Raw genomic sequence first — 25,863 nt, forward strand, 5'->3', positions numbered from 1 at the left:
TATTCTCTTTAACGTTGTTTTTTCTTTTTATTAACCGTTTATTGTTTTATATTTTAGTTAAAATCCAATCTTATATTTTTTTTTTTGTTAATGCACTTGGTTCATTTTTACCATATTATCATCTATTTTCGTATTTACACACATGTTTATTAAGTCGAACTGACAAAAGCAAAAATATTTTTAATTGTAATCTGATGTATCGTTGTGATTATTTGTATTAAATAAGTTTAAATACTTCAGGCCCTGTCTATTCTTTTTTAAAGGTTTACTTTTTTTAAAGTAGTACGGTATTACTTTCTGTACCATAGTAAGAATGGAGGTGAAAATGAATCTTTTTTACGTTTTGAAGTATGAGAAGTACGAAGATGAGGAGTGAAGTACAATTCAAATCGTAAACTCACAGGCCTATATGTACATAGGCATACATATATAGGTCTGTGATAATATTTGTGGCTCGATAATTTCCAAAAATTTAGATTGGTGAAATAGTTTGTCTGAAACTATAAAAAAATTGATGAAGACTGGGTTCTTGATTTACACTTAATTTAAGATCGAAAATAGTTAAGGTTATGTTAACTGTGTAGTGGAGTATTTGTCATACGCGCTTATGCAGCGAGTCATGAGCAGCGGTGAGTGAGTTAAAACTTGTTTTTTTAAAATTATTGTGCCTTTGTAACTATTTTTTTATTGATAACATGTATTTTTTGTAAAAGTTTAAATTAGAATGAGTTTATACTTTTTCAAAATCGTGTAACGATTTACTTTTCTTTTTTTTTTGGTCTTATGATAAATTCGCCATAAAAAATTGTAAGTGGGAAAATGGAAATTTGAAGCGCTTGAAAAATGCTATGCCTGACCAGGATTCCGCATGAAAGGCCGACACGCTACCACTCTGCCACGGAGATCGGCGGTTATACGTGACCATTAGTTCAATTTTAAAAAGCGCATGTTAGGGAAGTCACAGATCTATTTTAGAAGGATAGCACAGAAGGCATTATATGTATAAAAGTCGGTTAGCATGATGATTTTAAAAAGAAATGCAGGTTCGAGCAAGAATGTTGTTTGTCTTTTGTTTTTCAACTTTTATACAGAAGAAGGAGTAAAGGAATATATTTAAGAGTAGAGTAAATATTCAAGCAGAAAAATTTAAAAAAAATTTTCAAATTTACTGATGATATTATTTTTCTTACAGAAACAAAAAAAAATAGCTAAAAGAAATTTTGAATGGAATGAATTTATTGCTGGTAAAAAAAAATTCGATTTCAAAATAAGAGTAAAATAAAGTATGACAGATAGAAGAACAATGAAGAATTAAATATTCAGGTATACGAGATTTTTTTAACTATTTATTAAACATTTTAAAAATGCAGAAAATATTCTAAGAGATAAAAAACGAAACAAAAAAGCGAAAAGAGCTTTCACGGAAAAAAAATAAACCTATTAATATCAAATATGGACGTAAGAATTAATAAAACATTAATAAAAATACGTGAGGAGCATACTGCTTTATTATAATATATCACGGACAATTGGAAAAGCAGAAGGGGTACGATAAAGACTTTTAAAATATGATGTTACTGGAGAATGTTGAAAATTAGATTGTTTGGTAAAATAGAAAAAGAAGAGATCTTAAGGCACGTAGAAGATTACATGTGTAGATATGTGGGATCTTGTAAAGAGACAGCTACATTGGTATTTCTTATATTAAAATATTATGGTTTAGTTAATTTAATAATAGAGAGAATTATACAAGGTAAAATTTACAGAAAAAGACAAAAATGGAATATATAAAACAGATAATTAAAAATATAAGATGCAGTAAATATGTTGAATTTAAAATGTTTTACACAAAAATAATAATAAATAAAGAGATATCAAATGAATTAAATGACTAAAAGAAAGAGAGAGAGAGAGAGAAAAGGTCATTCATTCATTATTATCTTATTCTTTTCTCATACTCAAAATAAGTTGGGTTATTTTTTACATGTGAGTGTGAATTATTCATTTCTTAGACCAATCTCATCCCAACTACTAATATTAGAAACTTGAGAATTCTCCAGATTGCTCTCTATCAAACAATACATACGCTTAGAAATTGTTTTAAAAAGTCTTAGGATATGATCACACTCTCAGGATCTTAGGATTAAACCACAACATATATTTGATAACTAATTCTTCCTCTCTTATTCATGGCATTATCATTCCAATGTTTGTTCCTGGAATAATGCAATTTAAAAAAGGATTCAATTAGGTGGTAAGCAATCGCTAAAGAATCTTAAAAAGAATTGAAGTGCTCATTTTCTAACAGTATGATTACATCGAAGTCGAAATTACATACCAGCATCATAAGGAAGATTCAAAGAAATTTTTGTAAATTTGAATATTTTACTATTTTTTTTTGTTTTAATGTATAAATCTATAAATGATATCCTAAAAAAAAAATTGTATTCCATACTGTAAAATAAGGCTGAAAGAAGTATATTTCGGAAAATATTCTACGTAATTACAAAGAAGCTATGGTCTTGAAATAATTTTATTTATATATTTTGATAGATCTATATATTTTGAAAATTCGTCAGGTAAAACTTCTTTAAGAAATTTGTGTCGTAAAATTTGATTTTGTTATTTTATAAAATTTAACTCCTACTTAATTATTATCATTTTAATATAATTAATTCTATTAACCTAGCTCTAAAATTTTAAGTCTGAAACAAGAGTAATATTAAATTTTTAAAAAATATAAATTTATTAGAAAAATAATCACGCTTTCTTTTAAAATTGTATCAATCATTTTAATTTCAGTTTGAAATTGTATTAAAAAATGAATTTGCTTACGTAAATTATTTTAAGATTGAATAATTCAAATTAAAAAAAAATAACAGTTAAGCGTATGTCAGTTGGATCTAGTAGTTATTAATAAAATGATTTTTATTATTAATCATTAAATGACTTTATTTTTAAAATTTTCATGTAAATTTAAATTTACTTCATAAGAATTTTCTTCGTCACTATTTTCTATAATTTTTTTTATTCATAATTTGTATTTTTATGTGGATCATATCTGAATATGAAAAAAAAATCAGTAGTTTGTACTGCTGTGGTTTTTTAATATTAGAATTTATCTTTATTTAAAAAAAAAATTCTTCTGTATCTTTTATCCAGGGATTTAATGAGTGGTTTTTGAGTAAATTTTTAAGACTGACCGGAAGCCCACCCTGACATCAACCTATTACTGGACTTAAATTTGATGTCAAAACTGATTATATAAAACTGAAATCTACATATAGATTGCAGTTTTTGAAGTTATAGTTCTTTTGGCGCGTAAGAAAAACTGATCAGATTGTATTTTCAGCAAGTTACGGAAGTTGCGCGCGCCGATGTAACACACCATGAAGATATGCGCAGGCCCAAGTGGATCAGTTTGAACGCACATGCGTATAGTGTCTAATTCAGTCAGTCGTTAAATGCAGTTAAGTGATTTGCACGAGTTGTAAACATAATAGATATTAAGTCGTAATAAATACATATTTATATAGGTCCGGATTACTGAAGACAGATATTTTAAACCGTGAATATTGTTGTTTATATTCATAAACCTTTATTTATGTTGCAGCGTACATTTATTTTTTATTTTTTTGGTGAAAATTGTGTATCAAGATTTGAGGTTATATTTATGTAAGTATTATTTTTTATGAGTAAAATTATATATTTTAATGACACAGATAATAGCACACATCAGATAAATTCTTGATTTTGCATAAATAATTTTAAATTTACCGAAAACAAATTTTCTGGTAAAACATACTCTTAAAAAAAAGATTGTATCATATTTTTATGTTATGAACCGCTGATTAACTCTCGTGCCTATTCAATCATCATCCTAAGAATTAATGGAACTAAACTAATCGAAATATATTCGATGAACCTAGTTTTATATGACAACCAATACTTCAATAATTTTTAAACTGTGTAAAAAGCTGTATAAAATAAATATTATTGAATTTAAGTGCTATTTATTTAACCTTTTTATTCGTGGTATTTAATGTCATCTATCGATCGTTTGATTCCGTTCAAATTTGTTTGAATGCGAAAAAAAAATTTTATTCACGCCAATATTCTTACGTGCGTACATAACTACACACGAGCTTTTTTTTGTTTTCAGAATTGTTTTAAGAACGATATTGGCAAATTTACATAGTTAAAAAGTTCATTAATGAATGAAATAAGGGTTTTCAAGGAAAGAAAAATTTCTTTTGAATCTTTTCTCAATCTCAAGTCATTGGTTAAAATAATTATTCGCTCCACGTGTGTGTAGAATAGTGGAAAATGCAAGAAAAACATAATACTTGTTAGCAAAAATCTTCTTTTTTTAATGATAAATTGATGAATTTTTTTATACCTATAGTATATATAATTATTTTCAGTGATTGCAACACTTTTGGAATAAATTAACTCATTAGCTACAAATTCTTAAAGTTGTTTAATTAATTTATCAGACATATTTAAGTTCAATAAATTATTAACAATACATCTTAATGTCTATAAAGGTGATCAGACTAAGATACAGAATGGGGTAGTGCCAGAACGAGAACAATAAAAATGCGGATGGCAAAATTTTACATAGTATTGAACGAAGTTTCTCGTGTCGCAAACGTTACGCTTAATTAACTTTTATCTTTTTAACTATGGCGTGACTTACGCTTGTAATGTTTTTATAATGATATATTGCGGTAACATAAAAAACTAATTTCGTAATAAGTTTAACTTACTCTTTTTTTTCTGTTAAATTTAATTTGTAACACTATAATTTAAATTCCAATCCCTTAGGCAATAATCATTTCTAAAATGTCACCACTAAGTGATCGTAAGTTTAATCCAAAAAAATTACAATGAAATTGTAAACCGTACGGTAAGAGTTTCGCAGATATCATTTCTTCCCCTCAAAAAACAAAAAATTCTGTTAAATAAAACTGTTTTTAACAAAATGATACTGACATCAAAAATGGTAAGAAACTAAATTTCTATAATCAAAATTTTTATTAATTAAATTTTGTTTAAAAAAATGCATGTTAAATATATATAATAGACAATAGATATACAGTAATAGAAAATAAAATATGTTTAAGCGTTCTATATAATAAGCAAAAAGTAGAAACATTTGTTACAAAACTCTTACCGGCCCGATTTCGTTGTTTAATAAATGAATTTTATTAAATTATTTATAAATAATTTATTAAATATATTAATATCGCTATCATTTTTTTTAAAACAGTTTTTTTTGATTTACAGAAATTTTTGGTTTTTTGAGCGGAAGAAATGACATCTGTGAGACTCTTACCGTACGGTTTACAATTTCATTGTAATTGTTTTCGATATCACTGCGTTTTGTTAGATTATTCTTTTATTTTTTTTTTATGAATTACTGATTGTTATCTTATGGATTTAGTATTAAGATTTATTGCCTTTCTAGAGCTAACAAATATACTTTTTTGGATTTCTCAGTCAGTTTTTTGTTGACAATCATATCATTCTCTTCATACCATATTTTTCCTTTTTTAATGAAACTAGTATAATGACCTTCACAAATCGAAGATCCGTGATGAAATACTGTACTTATTACTTTGTCAGTGTAACTCCAGATTTTTATGGTATCCGTGGACACACTTTTTATATTATTATTAAATTAACTTTTTTTTTTCTCCATCAATTAGTTCAAATTGTAGAATAAAAATTTCCCCCCCCCCACCGTATTTATTTCTGTTTTATGTAGTATAAATCTTTGTTGCCACATTTGGAACACTTTCCTACTGTTCGTGTTTTAGGTGTTTTAGTAGCAGCTATCTTGTAAACTAATAATATTTTTTTTTTTTTTATGAAGTGATCGGAATTAAAAAACTTGTCATCTTCAGTACTTTCATTTACATAACAGCATTTACTATTAAAACAAGCTGTTGTATATTTTCTTTTAAATTTTATTATTTCAAGTACATTATCAAGTTTTTGTACGCTACCTGTACTATAAAGTACTGCTACCTAACGGAGCGATTTGTAAACCCACCTTTTTGAGGAAAAAATGACATATTCGAGTCCCGCGATTCATCAAATGGAAGAAAAAACGTTATCTAACAAAATTCGAGGTATATTTTGAAAGTATTCTTTATTACAAATCTGATTGAACTGAAATATAATGTTTTCATGCTTATTTTTCAATTGTTTTTCCCATTTTCATTTCACTTTTAGGTTAGGTCATGTTTAGAACTGTAAACATAAATCGTTGATTTCGCCGTGCCGTCGAGTTCTGTGGATTCTTACTGGCGAAGTTCTACCGAACTTCTTGATAAAGTTCGATTTTTCGAATAATAATAGATTTTTTATTCTATTTCTAGGATAAGTCGCTCCTAACACATCTTTATTTATTTACTCTAAGGATAATGGTGATTAACTCGTACTTGTTGGGTAAGACCCGGAGACTCCCAATCCCCAGGGTAAAAAAAAGCATTGGAGAAAAGACAGAGCCCTGGTGGAGAGGGTGGGGTCCCGTAAACGGCATAGCCGGACCCGGTTACCCGCACCTCTGAAGTTAGAGGCAGGCGAATTAAAATAAGAAGATCTAGAACCGGCGGGCTGACCTGCAATTCCGGACCTACTGCCGGCAGGTGGGGAGGCCCGTTAGAGTCGCAAGGACACGCCCCTGGGCTGAGTCATGCTTGACTACAGATCCGGTCTAGGAGTGAAGGGGAAAAAAATTGGTTCAGAAAAAATATCATTAAATATCTTTTGTATAGCTTTGCGCAAAGGCTGACTTTAAACTGGGAAAATAATACACAAATGAAAGGCCAATTATAGGGTAATTTAGAGCTTTTAGGAGGATTGAAACTGGGCCATCTATGCCATAAACTTCTTTAGTGATACACTTCTATCTTTAAATAAAAGCTTAAGTTTTTGGAAGTAGTATAAACATACGAACGGATTACGAAGGAGGATTTTATAAGTTTATCAACTACTAGCAGATTACCCGGTTTCGTACAGATGCTGCTCCCTGCTGACTTACCATTAATCTTGTGTTCATTCAAAACTAAACCGAAGTTGTATGTTTTGTTAAGTACTTAATAATTATATAATGAAAATATAAGCGAAATTTTACTAATTATTTTCTAATAATAGCAATTCAAAACTGTCAGTATTTTAAAAATATATTTATTTTATTTTATTTCTTTTTTATATATTTCTGTTGCAAACAATTTAAATATACTTTATTGTATTATTCAATTAAAAAATGTTACCTACATTTAGTTTAAATTTACTCTAAAAAGAGAAATTTTGATCGACCTATTTAAATATAAAAATATTTTAACAAAAATTTCGAAAATTATGGGTTTTATTTTTTCTCCTTAAGTTACGATATAAATTATAAAAAGAGGAAAGAGTTATAATAATGTTTATAGCCAACTTTGCATTTTTTTAAACTCAGAGGGTGGTAAAACGTCGAGTTATTAAAATCAAATAGAGGGTACATTCTGATTTCATTTGTGCATATACGAATATATGTGTGTGTGTGTGAGCGCGCGCGCGTCTATTATTTTGGTTAATAACTATGGATTAGTCAAGGATCAGAATCACATCTTGGCTGGGGCAGGATTTATGAAATTTCACTCGCACGAGTTTTGAACTTACTTAATTCCGATGAAGATTGGCTTGCACGTTTTTCTCCAAAATACTCTGTCTCATATTCAATAACGACTGAGTCAGTCAAAATATTTTCCATCATAATTGGTGTTTTGATATAAAATTTGATACACATACATTTTTCGCGTTAATTCAGTTACACCGCTGCTGATTATTTATCATAATTTTGGTAGAAGACATTCTCACTTGAGTATGAATCGGAAAAGTTTTTTAATCAAGGCAGGATGGAGATTAGCTCAAAAATTTAAAAAAAGTTTAAACGCTCATAATATTTTCGCGCATTCGCGGTTCAACAAGAATATTTAGAGGCTTACAAACGTTAAAAATTTCTTATAAATACAAAATATTATTTTAAAAACGCATACAATTAAGTATTCAAATAAAAAAAATGTATGATGTGGACACTACATGACTTCCTTTTACGCCTATTAAATTACATAAACACATATTTTTATAATCAGAGGTTAATAATTATTAATAAATAAATAAATGTATATAAATTAAAAAAAAAAAAAAAAACTTAAAAAAAGAAGTAAATGAAGTCGAATTCGAACCGATGTGCCTTCCCTTTGTACGATCCAAATATTTCATTAATTAAAATTTTATTTTGCTATAACTCTGGAAACAATGAAAATAAGTACCATTTATTAAATATCGTTGAAAAATTCTCAGTAAGGGATTATTACTGCAGTTAAGAAAAAGTCCATAATCTAATTTTTTAATGGATTTTGGGCTTTATTGGAAACACTTTTGGACCAGTTGATTGCAATCAAAAAGATAGGTGCACAACTAGATGTTACAACTGTCCTAAATTCAAAATTTCAACATTCTGTGGGCTAATCGTTTTTAAGTTATGAGAGAACATATGTACAGACGTCACGCCGAAACTAGTCAAAATGGATTCAGGGTTGGTGAAAATAGATACTTCCGTCGAAATCTGATAACCGAAATTTTTCGCGATCACAAATTCCTTTACTTTGTACTAGGAAGTAAAAAGACTGATTTAATGACAATTAATTTACAAATATCAAAATACCGTCCAATTTACTAAAAATTTTAAATGAGCCATAGACTTTAATATTGCATTAACAACAAGGTAACTCTAGAAAAGTATAATGTTCATACAATTAACGTTCTTAAAGTGTTATTACTTTTACTGTTTATAATTGAATTACCCTACACTTTATGAATGAATAGAATATTATCACTTTCACTACAGTTAACCAATAACTCACCGAATAACTTGTATTCAACTACTGTTCACAATTGAATACTCGTGACGCATTCTTCGGTCATTATCACACGCTTACTGTTATCGCTGTTATCATGATTGCGCCGAACACGGCCTTGCAAAACTACTCATCTGTCCATTGATTATATTTATATTTCCCGCAGTATTTATATTTCCTGTCTTGCAGAACCAGTACCGAACTCGACCTTTTAATTGTTAATGCATAATAATTTTCATTGTCTCTTAAACTTGTAGTAACTTCTTTGTCTGGTCCGGTAACATTTCTGATCGAACAAGAACTTTTGGAGGTGCCATCGTCTATATTACAAAGAACAAATTGTAAATGGACTCGTTTTAAGAAAATAATCTAGTTTAGTTCCTTTTAGGTTTTTCTTTCTTTCTTTTCTTTCTCTTTCTTCTTAATTGGAAGAAACTCGTTACCTGATACAGTTGTTCCTGTTACAATATAAAAAAGCTATTTGTTTTTTTGAGAGGGAAGTGACAGAAACTAATTTTAGTGTAGTGAAAGCGTGTTTAAGCGCCCAAAGGCAATCATGACATAAATAAAATCTTCCTTGACGTAATCTATATGCACATACCACGTTACGCAAAAAGATATTCAGCTTTTTAGTAGAATAAGATAACAAATTGATAGGCATTTAATACCAAGATTGAAAAGAGTTTTTATTAGTCTTTATTATACATAATAATAATGATAAACAGAAAAAGAAAAAAGTAGCCAGTATACAGATTTATGTATATAAATACTAAATTACGTTCTTTGAAAAGTATTACAACGGAAAATATTTTTTTTAATTTCAAAATACAATTTTTATATGCTAAACAATTAAATTACTAATCACCTTTATTTAAAATCAGTTTCCTAAAATGCAGTTCGAAACCGTAAGTAAATCGAATGAGAAATTATGGCAAAAATAAAGACTATTCAATGATAACTCTCGTTGGTTACTAATATTAAAATATAGAAAAATCTTAAAAAGAGTGAAATGATAACAACTGAATACTCGATTGTGGAAACAAAAATAAAAAAAGAAGTAATCATAAAACTGGAATAAAGAATAACAGATATATAAAGTAATAAAGATATTAAGAGAACAAATCAATAATAATGAGTCAATAAAAATATAATAATGACAGTACCAAGTCTTGAGAACCAGTATCAGAATGTTGGAACGTTTATAGTTAACATGGTTTTAGAATCCGATTGAACAAAACAATGTACGAAATTACAAAAAAATAATTTGGAACACACCCGAGGTAGTGTATGACATATGATTTGTTATCAAGGACAGTTCTTGTTTGTGAGTCTATAACCTCATTCAAAAAGCAAAAAATAAGAAGAAAAAACACTCTGGTCATGAATACTTTAAAATGTTAAATATCTTTAAAAACATCAAAACTTCTATGAAAGTAATTTCTTTTCTTTATAAATGTTCTCTTACGTCTACACTCTTTAATAAATTTTAAATCATACTTAAAATTATGGTAGTATCCACACTTTTGAAACCATGTGGGAACATTTTTTATTCACTGCTCGCTTTATTTCTTACGCCATTAAAATGCTTTTATCATGATAGCAGGATTTCACCATCCTAAAATGCTTCTATGCAATGTAAATGCATATTCTTTTCTATTTTTTTTTTTTTTTGTTTTCACTATTCTAATACAAATATTTTTTGTATAATTTTTTTGAGTTAAATTGCGGTAAGGAACGCGTTTTTTATGAGATCCTTTGGAAAAAGTGAAGGAAAAAATCTTTTTAAACTTTTAATGAAATACTATGACATTATTTACAAAACTATTTACTCAGTATAATATTGTCAATAATCAACTTCTTTTCTTTTTCCTGTTTAGCCTCCGGTAACTACCATTTAGATAATTCTTCAGAGGATGAATGAGGATGATATGTATGAGTGTAAATGAAGTGTTAGTCTTGTACATTCTCAGTTCGACCATTCCTGAGATGTGTGGTTAATTGAAACCCAACCACCAAAGAACACCGGTATCCACGACCTAGTATTCAAATCCGTGTAAAAAAACTGGCTTTACTAGGACTTGAACGCTGTAACTCTCGACTTCCAAATCAGCTGAATTGGGAAGACGCGTTAACCACTAGACCAACCCGATGGGTTTGTCAATAATCAACTATGGTATGCATTGCAAACAAAATATTTATGGAATAATATCCTATAACTTTTGGAGGTATATATAATATTAATACTAGCTTCTTTTAACGTTCTTCTTATGATTACCAATTTATTATATGATAATCTCTTGGAATTAGCAAAATTACCTGGTGTTTTTCCTTTTTATTCTGCTGTGCAAATTCCAACGTTCCATAAAATGTTTAATATCATATATATTTATTTAATGTTTAGATATATGTATGAAAACTTTTTATCGTTTTTAGGTAAAACTAAAACATTCTGATGTTCAACTTTTATCGGTGGCCATTTTCAAAAAATTTCATTTCGGGAGGTGGTTAAAAAAAATTGTTTGCCTTGGACCATATGTTTTAATAGAAATATCTGATACATTAATAGTGGATACATAATAGTACAATTATGTGATTACTGGGATTGTCATAAAGTTGATATCTTATAAGGATAAGATATGAACATCGGTAAGGACCGATGTTATGAATAGTGCAATAATCCCAGTAATCAACGAAGTAGAAAAAGGAAGATTCATTTTCAACTGGTTGAGAATGGATCTTTTATTAAATACATTCTTTCGTCACTTAAAGAGAAGCACTTGCATGGCAGTCTATGGTTACGTTGTAGTATGCGTATGATACTTTACACAGAAATATGCACGCTTATGTTTGCAAATATCAAATAAAGGATCCCTGATAATAATATTATGGAATATTTACCACTCAAACAAGAATATTATTTTTTATTGAAATTTTTGCCAGCAAATTACAAATTTGTTTATTCAGAGATGAAATATTATTCTGTAAATTTTGTGATGGTCAAATAAAATAATCTGTACGTTTTCTAGAAAACGTAAATTGAAAACCATTTTCAATTTCGTTTAAGTTTTATAACTAAATTCATGAACAGAATTCTTCACTTCCTTTTCTTCCGAGTAAAAAATTTTAATGTATTGTTTTTATTTTTTTACAAAAATAACACACTTTTATTTATTGAATTAATAGTAAATTAAAATAAATTATAATGAAATAACATTACATCCAACTGAATACTCTATTTTAAATAATATAATTTCTTACTCATTAACGAACTCAACCGATATTTTGAATGTTTGTATTTTATGTATAAATTTGAAAGCGATTGGCGCAAAATTACGGCAGTTATCGTGTCTACAACAAAGTGAAATATATATATATATCACTATTATATATAAATGTATACATAATCTTTTGAATTGACGGTGGTTTTGGGATCTGGGGGTTGTAAAACGTGAAGATATGTCGAAATTTTCCGGAAGTCGAATCATGGTACCCATTAAAATAGGTAGCTTTCTTATGAAATCTACCTGAAAATCGGACGACTCTCTAAGATCTTACCAAAGAAGTCAGATTATTTTCCCAGTACCAGCTGATACCAATATGGAATCAATAAGTGATCTGTGATTCTGTTTCCATATTAGTATCTGCTGGTAGTGGTTTTCTTTTAATTGGACGAAAAAATAGTAGAAATATGGTTGGAAAGAGCAAGTGATTTTAATTTTGTTTGTTTATTTAGTATATCGTTGTTTTGTGTTGATATATTTTATAATAAAATTATGTTATAATTGTTATATTTTAATATAATTATTTATATTGTTCTTTTCTGTTTATAGATTTCTGACTGTGAGGTAGATGATGAGAAAATATTTACTTAGTGTTATGAATGAATATTGTGGAGCGGTTTTAAGTGTTCGTTTTATCATCGTTTAAAATTACATCTTGTTTGACCGATGGAAAACATTGAATAATCGAAACAGTTCACATATTTCATTCGTTTTATATTTTACAGTTTATACTCTTATATTGTATTCATTCGGTAATGGATACCGAATGGTAATCCATTACCGAACGGTAATGGATTACACGCAGAGCATGGAGCTCTGCGTGTAATTCATATGTGTTTTGTTATTTTTGTTCTAAAGACTACATTTTATTCAGATTTTTATCGTCTTTTTGAAAAAAATTACGATATTACTTTCGGTCGGATGATGGGAGTAGAGGGTGAAAATTAATTTTTCTTTACGTTTTGAGGTATGAGGAGTACGAAAATACTATTCAATTAATTTGTGGATTCTTTATATATATATATATAGGTGTTTCATTTTAATCACCCCAGGCAATTTTTTCGTAAACTACACACAATACATGGAGACCTTGGATTTGATTTTATTTCAAGGTTAACACGACCTTTTTTGGATAGAATGACCTATTTTTGACTCCACCAACAAAAAGAGCAGAAACCTTTACATTGAAATATGTGGTCACACATACGACCTTGGATCTTTTTTGAAATTCATAGGCTGGCTAACCATCAGAGATAGTGTTATACGGGAGCTGGATTCTTTTCGCAGATATTTACAGTCGCTGGTTTCTAAGTTGTGAGAAGAAGATTGCTATCTGGTAGTGTCTTTCAAATTGTGTTAATCGGATACCATACGTGATTAACTTATAAACTGTGAACTTCAAGAAGCTGAAAAAAATGAAACATAATGATAAAACGTCATGACTAAATTCAAGTATGTCAACGTGATATTTTTCGCTCTTTCCATTGCTGCTATCGAAAAAGGTAATTCCATTTGGAAAACCTCAATGAACTTGGAACGACCTCCAAAGGGAACCTCAAGGTCACCTGTCGGATATTTCTCTCATATCCACCTAGCTTCTGGAAAGCCATTTTTGACTCTTCCCCATAGTTTCCCAATAAATGGCCTGGAATATAAATATTTCAGAAATATTGTATGACCTTCAGAAACGTGAAACTCGTGTAACACTATCTCCGTACAACACTATCACCCGTATAACACTATATCTGATGATTAGCCGTATGATATTCAAAAAAAACGTCCAAGGTCATATGTGTGACCACATATTCCAATATAAAATTCCCTCCTCTTTGCATTGGAGGTCAAAAATATATAATTTCATTTGAAAAAATCGTGTTAACCTTGAAATAAGGTCATGGTCAATCCAAGATCACCGTAAGTGTCCCCTTTCTTTCTGAGTAACTTTTGTTTATTTTTTTTTTGTATTGCGCGTAGATTAGGAGAAAATCGCCTGGGGTGATTAAATTAAAACAATCTATACATATAAAATTTATTTATTTATAGACCTATGTTTAAACTTTTGTGGTTCGAAAATCAACAAAATTATTAAATCAACTTCATTGAAATTTAGATACTGTAGAAGTGAAAAAAATATAATTTGAAAATTAATTAAATTAAATTATTAATTAAAATTATAATTTTAATTAATATGCTATTGTGAGAAAATTATTACTTAATTTGATAGTAATTTGCAATATTAGAATTAACAATAAATAAAAACAATTAATATTTAATCGAATTGAACGTGAAGTGGTGGACATGAAAACAGACACAACATTACAACATCAATTTTCTGCCATAACTCGGCTATTTGTAAACCGATTTTTAAAAATAAGATGTCATTTCGTTTAAAATAAAAGGCTTAATATTTCAGAAAATAACATACATTTTGATAAAAATTATATTTATGGAGATATAATGGATTGAAAGATAAAAATGGCCGCCATTTTTTTATTAGAAAAGGTATTTAAATCCTGATTTTTGCTAATTTTGAAACTTTGTCATAAAGACGCTTACCAAATATTAATGTGATTTCTCTATCCGAACTTGAGATATAAGTTTTTTATATAAAAATAACAAAATGATGGACAGGGGGAGAACGAAGAAGAAATTACCATTTTTCCTAAGAATATTTTTTGTTTAGTTTCACAAGTAGAATCCGAAAAAGTATAGCGAGCCCACCATTTTAGAAACAGATTGTATAGTAATTTCCTAAATTTAAAAAATAAATTTTTTATCGAATTTATATGTTTTTATGTTTTGTATGTTTTTTTTATTGAATTTATAAATTTTTTATCGTTCACATGTATGGTATGTTACCCTTAATTATATAAATATTCTTACAAATTTTTCAACAGTTAAACATAAAAAAATGAAAATTAAGAAAATGTTTCAATCTCTAAACGATCTATTATTCGTTACGAGACCACCATGCTCCAAGTATCTAGTGATGGAACTTAAAAAGTTTAAATGAAATGGGTAAGGTTATGACATATACTTTAAAGAGAATTGAAAAAAAAAGAAAAAGTAAAACTTTTGGGTTACAAAAACCCTAATCAAAATGCTGTATATTTAATATTTTTCACAGCTAAATTCATAAATGGCCTACAGTAAATCCTAAGTAGTGATATAATACCGAAAAGTAGATTGTTTTGACGTAGAAACATTTACTAATTTTTTTTTTTTTAGTGTTTCACTGATGAACAATTATTTAAAAAGTATTGTAAATAATTTTGAATAATAGTAATTTCTTTTTTACTGACATTTTATAAAAAGTACAGTATTACTTTAGGTCACATTGTGGGATTGGAGGTTGAAATTGAATTTTTTTACGTTTTGAGGTATGAAGAGTACGAAAATAATATTCAATTATATATATAAGGATATATACAGCAATAATTACAAAAAATGTTAAAGGGGCTAGACAATCGATAGAGTTACTAGAGGAAATAGCCATAAGGACAGGACTACACATATATTACGAGAAGACGGAATACATGGAATACCGACATCACAAGGAGAAAGAAATAAAAACAAAAGGAGGGAATATCAGGAGAGTCGATCGTTTCAAATATCTTGGAGAAATTATTCAAGCTAATAGACTCGATGAGGCAGCTAACACGGAAAGGACCAGGAAATTAGAAAGAGCATACGGGATAACCAAGAATATCTACAACAAAAATAGTATATCATAAGGATTAAAAATAAGACACTACACTACCGTGCTCAAACCAGAGGCACTCTATGCATCAGAATGTTTGATACTCAGGAAGAAGAATGAACTGAAGGTGATGGAAATACGTGAAAGAAGAATCTTGAGGAAAATATTGGGACCAAGAAAACTAGAAGACGGATCTTATAGACTAAGAAGTAACAAAGAACTTTATAAAGGCTGACGTCGACGATGAGTGACGGAGGGTGAAGTTCTACGGTCATATACTCAGGATGACGGATGATAGGTTAACAAAGCGCGTCTTTAGTTTTGTAACAAATATGAAAGCGACTACGGATTGGGTCGTCGAAGTTAAGAAGGATTTCAGTGAACTACAACTGAACGAAGGCGATGAGTGTAACAGAACTGAGTTTAGAGATAAAATTAATAAACACATTTTCCGGAAACTTACAGATAAGACAAGAACTGGCAGGCAGTGGACTGATGAACAAAAACAAGTTAAACGAGACAAAATGAAATTGTACTGGGAAAACAGACGGAAGACATCTGTTGTGCAAAAAATTCAACGCGGTCCAAAGAGACCATAACGGAAAATATATATATATATATATATATATACATATATATATATAAAATTTGTGGCTCAAAAATCTATAAAACTACTTGATTAATTTCATTGAAATTTAAATATGCTGTAGTATAATATCTGAAGTTATGTATGTGAAAATTTGATTAAGTGTGGTTGAGTCGTTCCTAAGTTACACTGAATTTAATGTCGACAACAGAAATGATCTCAATTTGAGGTTATGTGATAATATTGAGGTTATGTTGTCAATTTCAGGATAACCTCAATTTCAGGATATGTTGACTTTTTATTGTGTATTTTTTATACTCTCATACTCGCCTACGCATTGAGTCACAACGAGAGGAGTTTAAACTTGTTTCTTGTGTGTAGGGTCTTCACGTTAATCGAAGGTATATAGTACTCTGAACGTTTTTGACTGCAAAATGTGAGGGCGTCGGAAACGAAAAGTCGGTTTCCGTTGCAAAAACTGTAGCGCAGAACTGCCCAAGGGTTTTTTTTTAATATTATTTTTAGTATTTGTCATCATTTATTTAGTAATTTTTTTTTTTTTGTTTCAGGTAAGTTCTGTCTTATATCTACATTGTGTTTCTGTAAGTGTACATTATTATTTACATATTTTATTTATAAGTATATATTAGAACCTGATTATTTATTCTATTCACATTAAATTTAATTTTGACATATAATATATACAATTAACCTAACAGTTCTCTTCTAATACAATTACATTTGAATGAAACATTGTATGATGTGTATGAATATATTTTTGTTTTGTATCTGGGATTGGAAATTTTTGATTCGAAAGATTTCTGATTACCTAACATAATTTTATTTACCGCAAATATAACTGATGTTACTTATTTCAGTTTTTTCTTAATAGAGCTAAAATAAATATAGTTAGATAATCTATAATTACAAAAATATTAATATAGTTAAGGTTTTATCTTGGGTTTTATAATGTAATCTAACATAATTTCTCAATAATATCTTAAGCAATTTATTTAGTTTTATTTCTAAAAATAAAATCAACTGATAAAACTTGATTTTTTGGTAATTATTTTAATATATTTAAAGATTAATTATTATACGGAACCTTCATAGGATTTTAAATTACTAAAGATAGGCGTTTTTACTAAAGTTGGCGATTTTAAAGCTAATTTGATGAAACTTTTACAGAGCCTCGTGTATATGGTGAAATTTGTTGATAAACTTTTGGCGTTAATATCTCTAGGGGGTGGGGTAGATAGTTTTTGAGGTCAATTTTCTGAAACGTTTTACTATTGTAAGTTTATAAGAGTTAGATAGATAGCTTTACAGATGTACAACAGATTCAGTCACTCAGTGTTTAATTAAAGTAATTAAAGTAATTTTTAAAGAAAACTTTATGTGTTCTAAAACTAAATGTAACTGACTGTGTTATAATATTAATGTTAACGACCAGTAATAATATTAAAATATTTATTATTAATGAAACTCTCAAGTTTTACTCATATAACGTTTGAAATTACCATTTTCAATGATTTTTTTAATATTATATATTTCCACTTTCCTGGCATTATAGCTCTAGAGAGCTAAGCTGAAAAGTATGGTAATCAGTATGGTAAAAATGGGATATGGGTTTTTTTCATTTCTTGACGTTTAAATACCCAAGGAACCCAAAAAATAAAAATAAGAGGGGGAAGGTATTGTTCGTACATATTTTCCATACGTATGAACTTATGCACGTGTGCTAGGGTGTGTAAAACTTAATAAACTTTGGCTGGATAAAACGATTTTGATGAAATTTTGTACAGAGACTCGAGTATATCGCCAATTTCAGGTAAATGTTTGGCGATAGCATCTTCAGGAGGTGAGTAGATAGTTTTTTGGAGGTCAATTTTCTTAAAATTTTGCAAACATACCCTACTTTATATTAAGCTCAGTATATGCATGCATGCTTATCTTAACATTTAAAAAAATGCCTCAAATTCTCCCCCTTCCCGCAAATGAAAAAGTTCGTTAATTGAAATTTTTTTTTATTGCATATTTTTTAACAGAATTTATTTATGTCTTCCTAGCATAATAGTATTGCAAGTGTCCCAAAAAAATACTTTGGTGCAGTATTGGGATGGGGAGCCAATCAAAGTATAAAAATATCGATTTTTAAAATCTTTTAAATCTTTATTTTATTTATTTAAACTTTTAATAATAATATTACAATAAAATTTCAACATAATTCACCCTCCCATCCACAAAAAAGAAATCTAAGGTATCTTTTACTGTTGTACATTTTTCAGTGGAACTTATTTTAGTTTCTGCCATTTAACATAGTAATTGTAGAAAAATCGAAAAAATTTCTTGGAATGTAATTTGGGAGAAAAAAATTAACAAATATTGATTTAAATTTTTTTTTTTTTAATTTTTGATTTATTTAATATATAAAGATTATACATTAAAACTTCATCATAAATTACTCCCAGCACAAAAAGGAAATCTTAGGTACTTTTTTTTCATGTATCATTATTCTTCCACTATATAAGAAAACAACCAATTCCAGGCTAGTATTACAACTTTTTATCAGCGTTTTAAATATTTTTAATATTTATTGAAATAGCTAAGATAAAAATGTAAATTTTTATTGAAAAAGAGTGTCTCTTGTCTTAAATAATCAGGATGTTTTGATTAAATTTGTTCCTAATTTTAAAAGGTTATAATTTGTTTTTATTAATGAAAGATCAATAAATTAAAGAATATTGATGGCATGGAAGAAAGTAAAGAATATTAAATTGACAGATACAGTGAAAAATGATGAAATAATTAAGAGACTGCTTAATCCAAATAATTTAGAATAGAACTGGGAGTCTAACTGGGTGGAATATATTTTTAGAAGAGAAAAGTTTAATAAAACAATCCAAGAAAAGTTAGAAGAAAATTGTACAGGGTCCGGCATATAAATCTGACGATTTTGTAGTAATTTGTATGTTGGCACCACTGTCAATGAGAAGGCGGGAGTGTTGTACATCTGCAGATCTATTCATGCTATTTCAGAAGCCAATATGTCGTGGTCGGGTGTGAATAACGAGCGTTTGTGATTGAAGACTATTTTAAAAATAATAACTCGGTTATTGTAGCACAGCGTTTATTTCGCAGACATTTCAATTTAAATCGACACGCGTCTGTTCCTAGTAGGAATACGATATTGTTGTGGGTGAAGAATTTTAGGAACACATCATCTGCTTAAAAAAAGGAAACCAACGGGATGAAAACGGACTGTGAGAACGCCTGAAAACATTAACGCTGTAAGGTTAGCTGTTACGCGGTCTCCACGACGTTCAGCAGCGAGACATGCTGCTGCGGTAGCCATTTCTGATCGAAGGGCTTCGATCAGAAATTGGGCTTCGCATAATCCATGGAAAATTCTTGAATAACCACTTCACTGTCAGTATGTTACAGTGGGATGTGCGGTTTCATAGTCCGGAATAATTGGCCCATATTTTTTTTGAGGAGTTAAATCGCAGAGTAACAGTAACATCTTAGGTATCTCATCGATACTAAGCATGTTGAATGAATTTCTGCGACCGAAACTGAATGTCTTTCAAGGACATGAAAGTTAGGTTCAACAGGATGGTGCCACCGCCCACACGGCAATGGATGTTCTGCGAGAAACCTTTCCTGGACGTTTGATTTCCCGATTTGGCGACCTTCCTTGGCCAGCGCGTTCTCCTGATCTGGCTGTTTGTGATTTTTTTCTGAGGGGGTTTCTCAAACATAAAGTCTTCAGTAGTCGACCACAGTCAATTTCAAAACTCAAGGAAGCCATTCAACGAGAAATTGAAGCAGTTTCACAAGTCAAATTGAAGAGAGCAATGTCAAATTTTAGAATGAGGTTAAGTGAGTGTATGAGGAGTAATGGAAAACATTTGAACGACATAATATTGAAATTAAAAAAAAAATCTGTGTAAGTAATTCACTATAAATTGTACAAAAAAGGAGCCCCCCAAAAAATTAAAAATTTAATCTAGAAGTAAAGAAGAATAGGAACAAAAAAATAGTGCAAGGGACTTACTAAAGGTCAGATACCATAATGTTGAAATTGCCATGTGATTTTCTTTGTAATTAAAATTTATTTACATAATGTAGTTTAACTTTAATTTTTTATCATTGAAGCATTGCTTCAATATGTAAGGGTAAAAAATATTTATTCTTATCTACCGAAGTCTATCTAAAATAAAATGTAGTTCAGTTGACATAAATTCCAATTAGCTATTGTACACAATAGATTCAATATTAACCAACACCAATATAGTGTTCAACAGAATTGTTCCTTTTGTGATTTTGATTTTGTGTCTTGTAACCATTGTAACATTTTCTTTTTATCGTATTTTTATCCAATTTTTTTTCATAGTTCAGTTTGGAAAATTCAGTTCAGTTCAGTTCATGAGGAAAATTTATATTTATTTTTTATTTATTAATTTTTTTCGAGTAATTTTACTCCTCATAATTATGAAACTAAGAATAAAGAACTATAGATTCATGAAAAATCGTAGTTAAGAAATGTTATCCGAAATTATGGATTTTCGGTAAGAAATTGGAGCCCGGTAAGAAATTTGAGTATGTTGCACAAATAAGTCATTTGTGCAACATGTTAAGTTTTACAATTGGTGCTCCTCTATTCTTCGTTACTTCTTTTATGAAATATTTTCCGAAGGACCTTTCTCTTAATTTTTTCTCTGCTATTCAATCTGGGTCGAACTTTCGTAGAAGATTTAAAAATATAAGTTTCTGTACCCCAGTATTTTTTTTTGTGTAATCTAGTCTCGTTCTCCTTGAAAGCGCTCTGTCTCCAACCATGAATCTTACATAGGAACTGTTCTTCCTCTATTGGTTGTATGAAACATTGTTTTAATTTCTGCTTTCAAAGTACCTTCTTTTGAGATGATACAGCTGAAATACTTTATTTCTTTCGCTGTTTCAATATCTATAACATTCGGCATCGTGTCTTGTGTCATCTCATCATCTTTAGAAGTTTTTTTTTTTTGATTAAAATTTAGAACACTAGTATACTTTTATTCCTCAATCAAATAAAGTGCTGTATCTAAAACACAATGGATTTCTGGAAAGTATGAGTTAATGGTAAAATGTAAGTTATTTAAAAGCCAAAATTGCGTTTACTTTTCTGCAGGCGTATAATACAAAAACGACTTTTTAAACCACATACGAGTACATTCAATATTTTTAAAATCATTTATCATTGTTTATATCCACTAAAAAAACAATATATTTAAATTTTAATAAAAATTAAATTTCTAAATTTATGAAAATCTATCTTTATGAAGTTATTTTATTCCTTTTTGAATATTTAAATTTTATCAGTATAATATTATTTGTGATTTTTTTTTTTTAATATTATAATAAAAAGTGTGTTTCACGTTTGGCACTGGTTCAGTGTAGATTTAAAAGTGTAAATATCAGAACAGAGAGCATAGAGAGAGGATTGACAATAATAAGCATATATTAGGCAGGATTGCACTGCCGGGAACAGGAACCTGGCAGAGAGCCATCCTACAGGCTCATAAATCCCGAGGGCACCGTCACTCCCAGACCAGGTGAAATACTCATCCCCGCTCATGATGTGTTCTCCACTACCATTCTCCTCTGTCTCCTCCCATTCCTATTCACTCACTCCTTCTCTCTCATTCATACACATACATACACATGCACACATGCACACAAATACTAAGCCACTTTACTACCCTTACACTCTCCCTCGTCAACATCCTACGTACCACTCACTCAACTTGTTTCCTCCACTAAAAAAAAAAAAAAAAAATACACTATATTTTTCTCTCTCTTGTAAATATATAAATAGTTGATTGTTGACTTTGTTAACCAGCAAATTTATTATCTGATAGTACATTTTATTTTTTAAAAATACAGATATAAATTTTATTATTTAAAGTAATTTTTTCAATGGTTTTGATTAAATTTGACGAAAAATTCCAAACGTTTTGTGTTATAGTTAACTAACTATAGAATAGTATTTATTCATATTTTTTAATTAATAGAATTATCAGTTAATTTTTTATCATTCGTCTTCAAATATAATATCGGGTGAACGAGAATTATCTGAACACTTTAATATTGAGTAAATTGTTTTTTTATTAAGTTACAAAAACGGGTTGTATGAATATAAAACTGAAAAATGGTTTTTACCTGAAATCAAACACATTCAATGTGCACACCATCAATAATTCGCAAAATATCCAACCGTTAATCAATTTCATGCGTTGATAGTTCATGCAATCACGTTCGTTGTTAGATATCCACATCTCTAAGTTCTAATGCGTTAATGATCCTGTCCAATATCAATATTCACTATGTGAGTTACGTATACATTACCCTTGATGAAACTGCATAGGAAAAAATCACATGGAGTTATATCTCGGTGTTCGAGATGGCCAAACAATCGGTCTATCACGCCTAATCCAGCTATTTGGGAATGTGTTGTTAAGAGATTTACGTACTAATAAAGATCAATTAAAAATGGTGCTCCATTTTGTTGGAACATGATTTCGAGTTATAACTTTTCAAAAGGAGGGGAATCAAACCCTTCTAATAAGTATAGATAAATATTACCATTAATTCCCGTTTCCGCAAAGAAAAAAGTTCCTGTCACACGATCGTGAAGCAGTTCGCAACAAACATTAATTTTTGGAACCTCTAATAAGGTTAAGCATAACGTGTAGGTTCTCTGATCCCCATATTCAAATGTTCTGACTGTTCACTTTTCCAGACACGTGAATATAGCTTCGTCTGAGAATGTAACTCTATTTAAGGTATTAGTCATCATTTTCAATTCTTTCATTCATCTCCACAGCGAATTACTATCTAGCACTGTGTTTTTATGGTGTAATGTGCTTTAATATTTGTAATTTATAACGGCGCAGTTTGAAATGTTTCTTCAAAACATTGTGAATACTAGATCGCGAGAGATTTAACTCGCGCGCTGAACTCCAAATTGACTGCTTAGAGCTACGAACAAAACACTGACCAATGTTCTCCATTTTTTCATTTGATATTCTAGGTCTGCACCTTTCTTACATTCAGCACTACCAATTTCTTTAAATTGCTTAGAGCTACGAACAAAACACTGACCAATGTTCTCCATTTTTTCATTTGATATTCTAGGTCTGCACCTTTCTTACATTCAGCACTACCAATTTCTTTAAATTTATTGTACCATGAACGAAAGCTTGTTCTAGAGAGTGGCTCTTAAGTTATACAGAGTTCTAAAATTGAGTCGAACTACAAATTGCGTCTGATTTTGTTTCAGTTAGCTACATCACGCGTTGTGCTTTCATCTGTGAATTCACGACTGATGTTTGCGGTACGTATGCACTCACAGCGTTATCTAGTTTTCGGCGACGGAAACTTTATAACTTACCTGTTATATCTTACCTGTTAAGAGCCCAACCATTCGTAAATAAAACTATTACATTTTTTCTAATTAGACATCAAAAACATTCTCGGACACCCGTTGTTTTTCTCAAATATTCCTTATATCGGTATTAATAGTAACTAAAACTCTTTCAAAATAACGAAATTATAATTGTTAAAATTAAACTAACTTCCTATAGGATAGCATTAATATTATTTGTGTAATAAATACAATGTATATGTAATGAAAGTACAAAACTGTTAAAACATGGTTATCAGTGTTTCAAACAATAAGCCTCGCTGTTTTTAAAGCAGAATCAGCTTTTTTGACAAAAATAAATGAACCAAAAAAATTATATATAAAAAATAAAACAATATTTTAACATTTAAAAAAAAATATATATATATTTAATTCAAAGTGTTTATTTTAACAAGAATTGTTGAAATTCAGTAGATTAAGTTATGACATAAATCGCAGAACTTTGGATTTTATTTACAGAGTTCTCATTCAGAAGAAAACTTTGATTAGATTTAGTTGTTTCGTAATGAGAAGAGTTGTAATGATAAGATAAATTTAGTTAAATAATTAGAAAAGGGTTAGCAGTTTAAATCCCTCCGCACGTAAGTGGTTCATTACAAATGAAGACCATCGTTCTGGATTCACCATAGTAAATATTATTACTCTTAGAAAAAGCGATTTCGAGTAGTATGCCACTTGAATCTCAGTTTATTTATTTTTTTTATACAAGCATCACGGTAATAACAAAGATTGAAACAGAGGGTGTAAAGCAACCAACTCATTTACTCATTTGTGTCAGTGTAATGCATTGTACATCTGTGTCTTTACTCAATAAAGGAAAGGGAAATTATAAAGGAAAGAAATGTTATATGTAAATCAGATAAATTGTGCTATAAACATTTTCGTTATACATTTTGTTATTTAATATTTTTACTGAAGAAGTATAACATCTCAAGACGATTTTTTTTAAATTAATGATATGACTGTTCATGATTAAAACACATTTTCTTCTCCTGAATTTTTTTACTGAAAAGTACCTTGTTACACTTAAGAGTGTAGCGAATTTGTGCACTGTAGTTACTTCAGTGAGTAAAAGTTAAGGTTTATAAATCTTTTGAAAGGTGCCACAAGAGCAAAGATAATTATAAATCATAATTCTATGGAAGAAGTAATATCCATTTGCTATTTTATATGTAATATTTCATTCCAGTGATCTATAAATATGAGATATGCAAGTTTTAATAACTTCTGAAAAGGATTAAGAGAATATTAATTAAAAGGATGCGCTAAGACAATATTAAAATTTGATAAACTTTCCTAGTTTTTTGTTTTGTACGGTTTTGTTACGCGGTTATCACCAATATCAATAGATATCTTGGATTTAGTCCACGGAAATGAAATTTGTTCGAACATTAGGTGGGTTTCCATTAATTAATAAATTATCAAACTAAGTTATCAGAAATCACACAAACGTTGAAAGCACTAATGACAAAATAAAACACATGAATCTGTATTCACAACATGTATATTCTATATTAGAATGTCTTATAGTGATCTTCTAATGTAGTAGGAAGAGGTCAAATGATTTAAACCAAACAGTTAAAAAAGAAGAAGTAGAAAATGCAAGTAAGATTGTAAAATTTATTTTTAGTTAGATTATTAATTAAATTTTAGTAAATTGAATTACTTATCTAGTGTGCTGAGTTAAGTAGACGTTATCAATGTCAACAACCTACATAAAAAGTGTGTTGTCGAATTATTTATTGTATTCAACTACCATTTATAAATGAATAAAAAACGAAAAGAAAGAAAGCCAGATATAGATAAATTGTAATTGGTAGATTTGACGTTAGCAGTGTATCTGGCTCTACGAATTTTTCTCAAATGCTAGAATTTATGCTTGGTGGAGCTCATAACTTGTTGCTATGATTAGT

The sequence above is a fragment of the Lycorma delicatula genome, chromosome 5, assembly GCF_047948215.1.
Source record: "Lycorma delicatula isolate Av1 chromosome 5, ASM4794821v1, whole genome shotgun sequence".
NCBI lineage: Eukaryota > Metazoa > Arthropoda > Insecta > Hemiptera > Fulgoridae > Lycorma > Lycorma delicatula.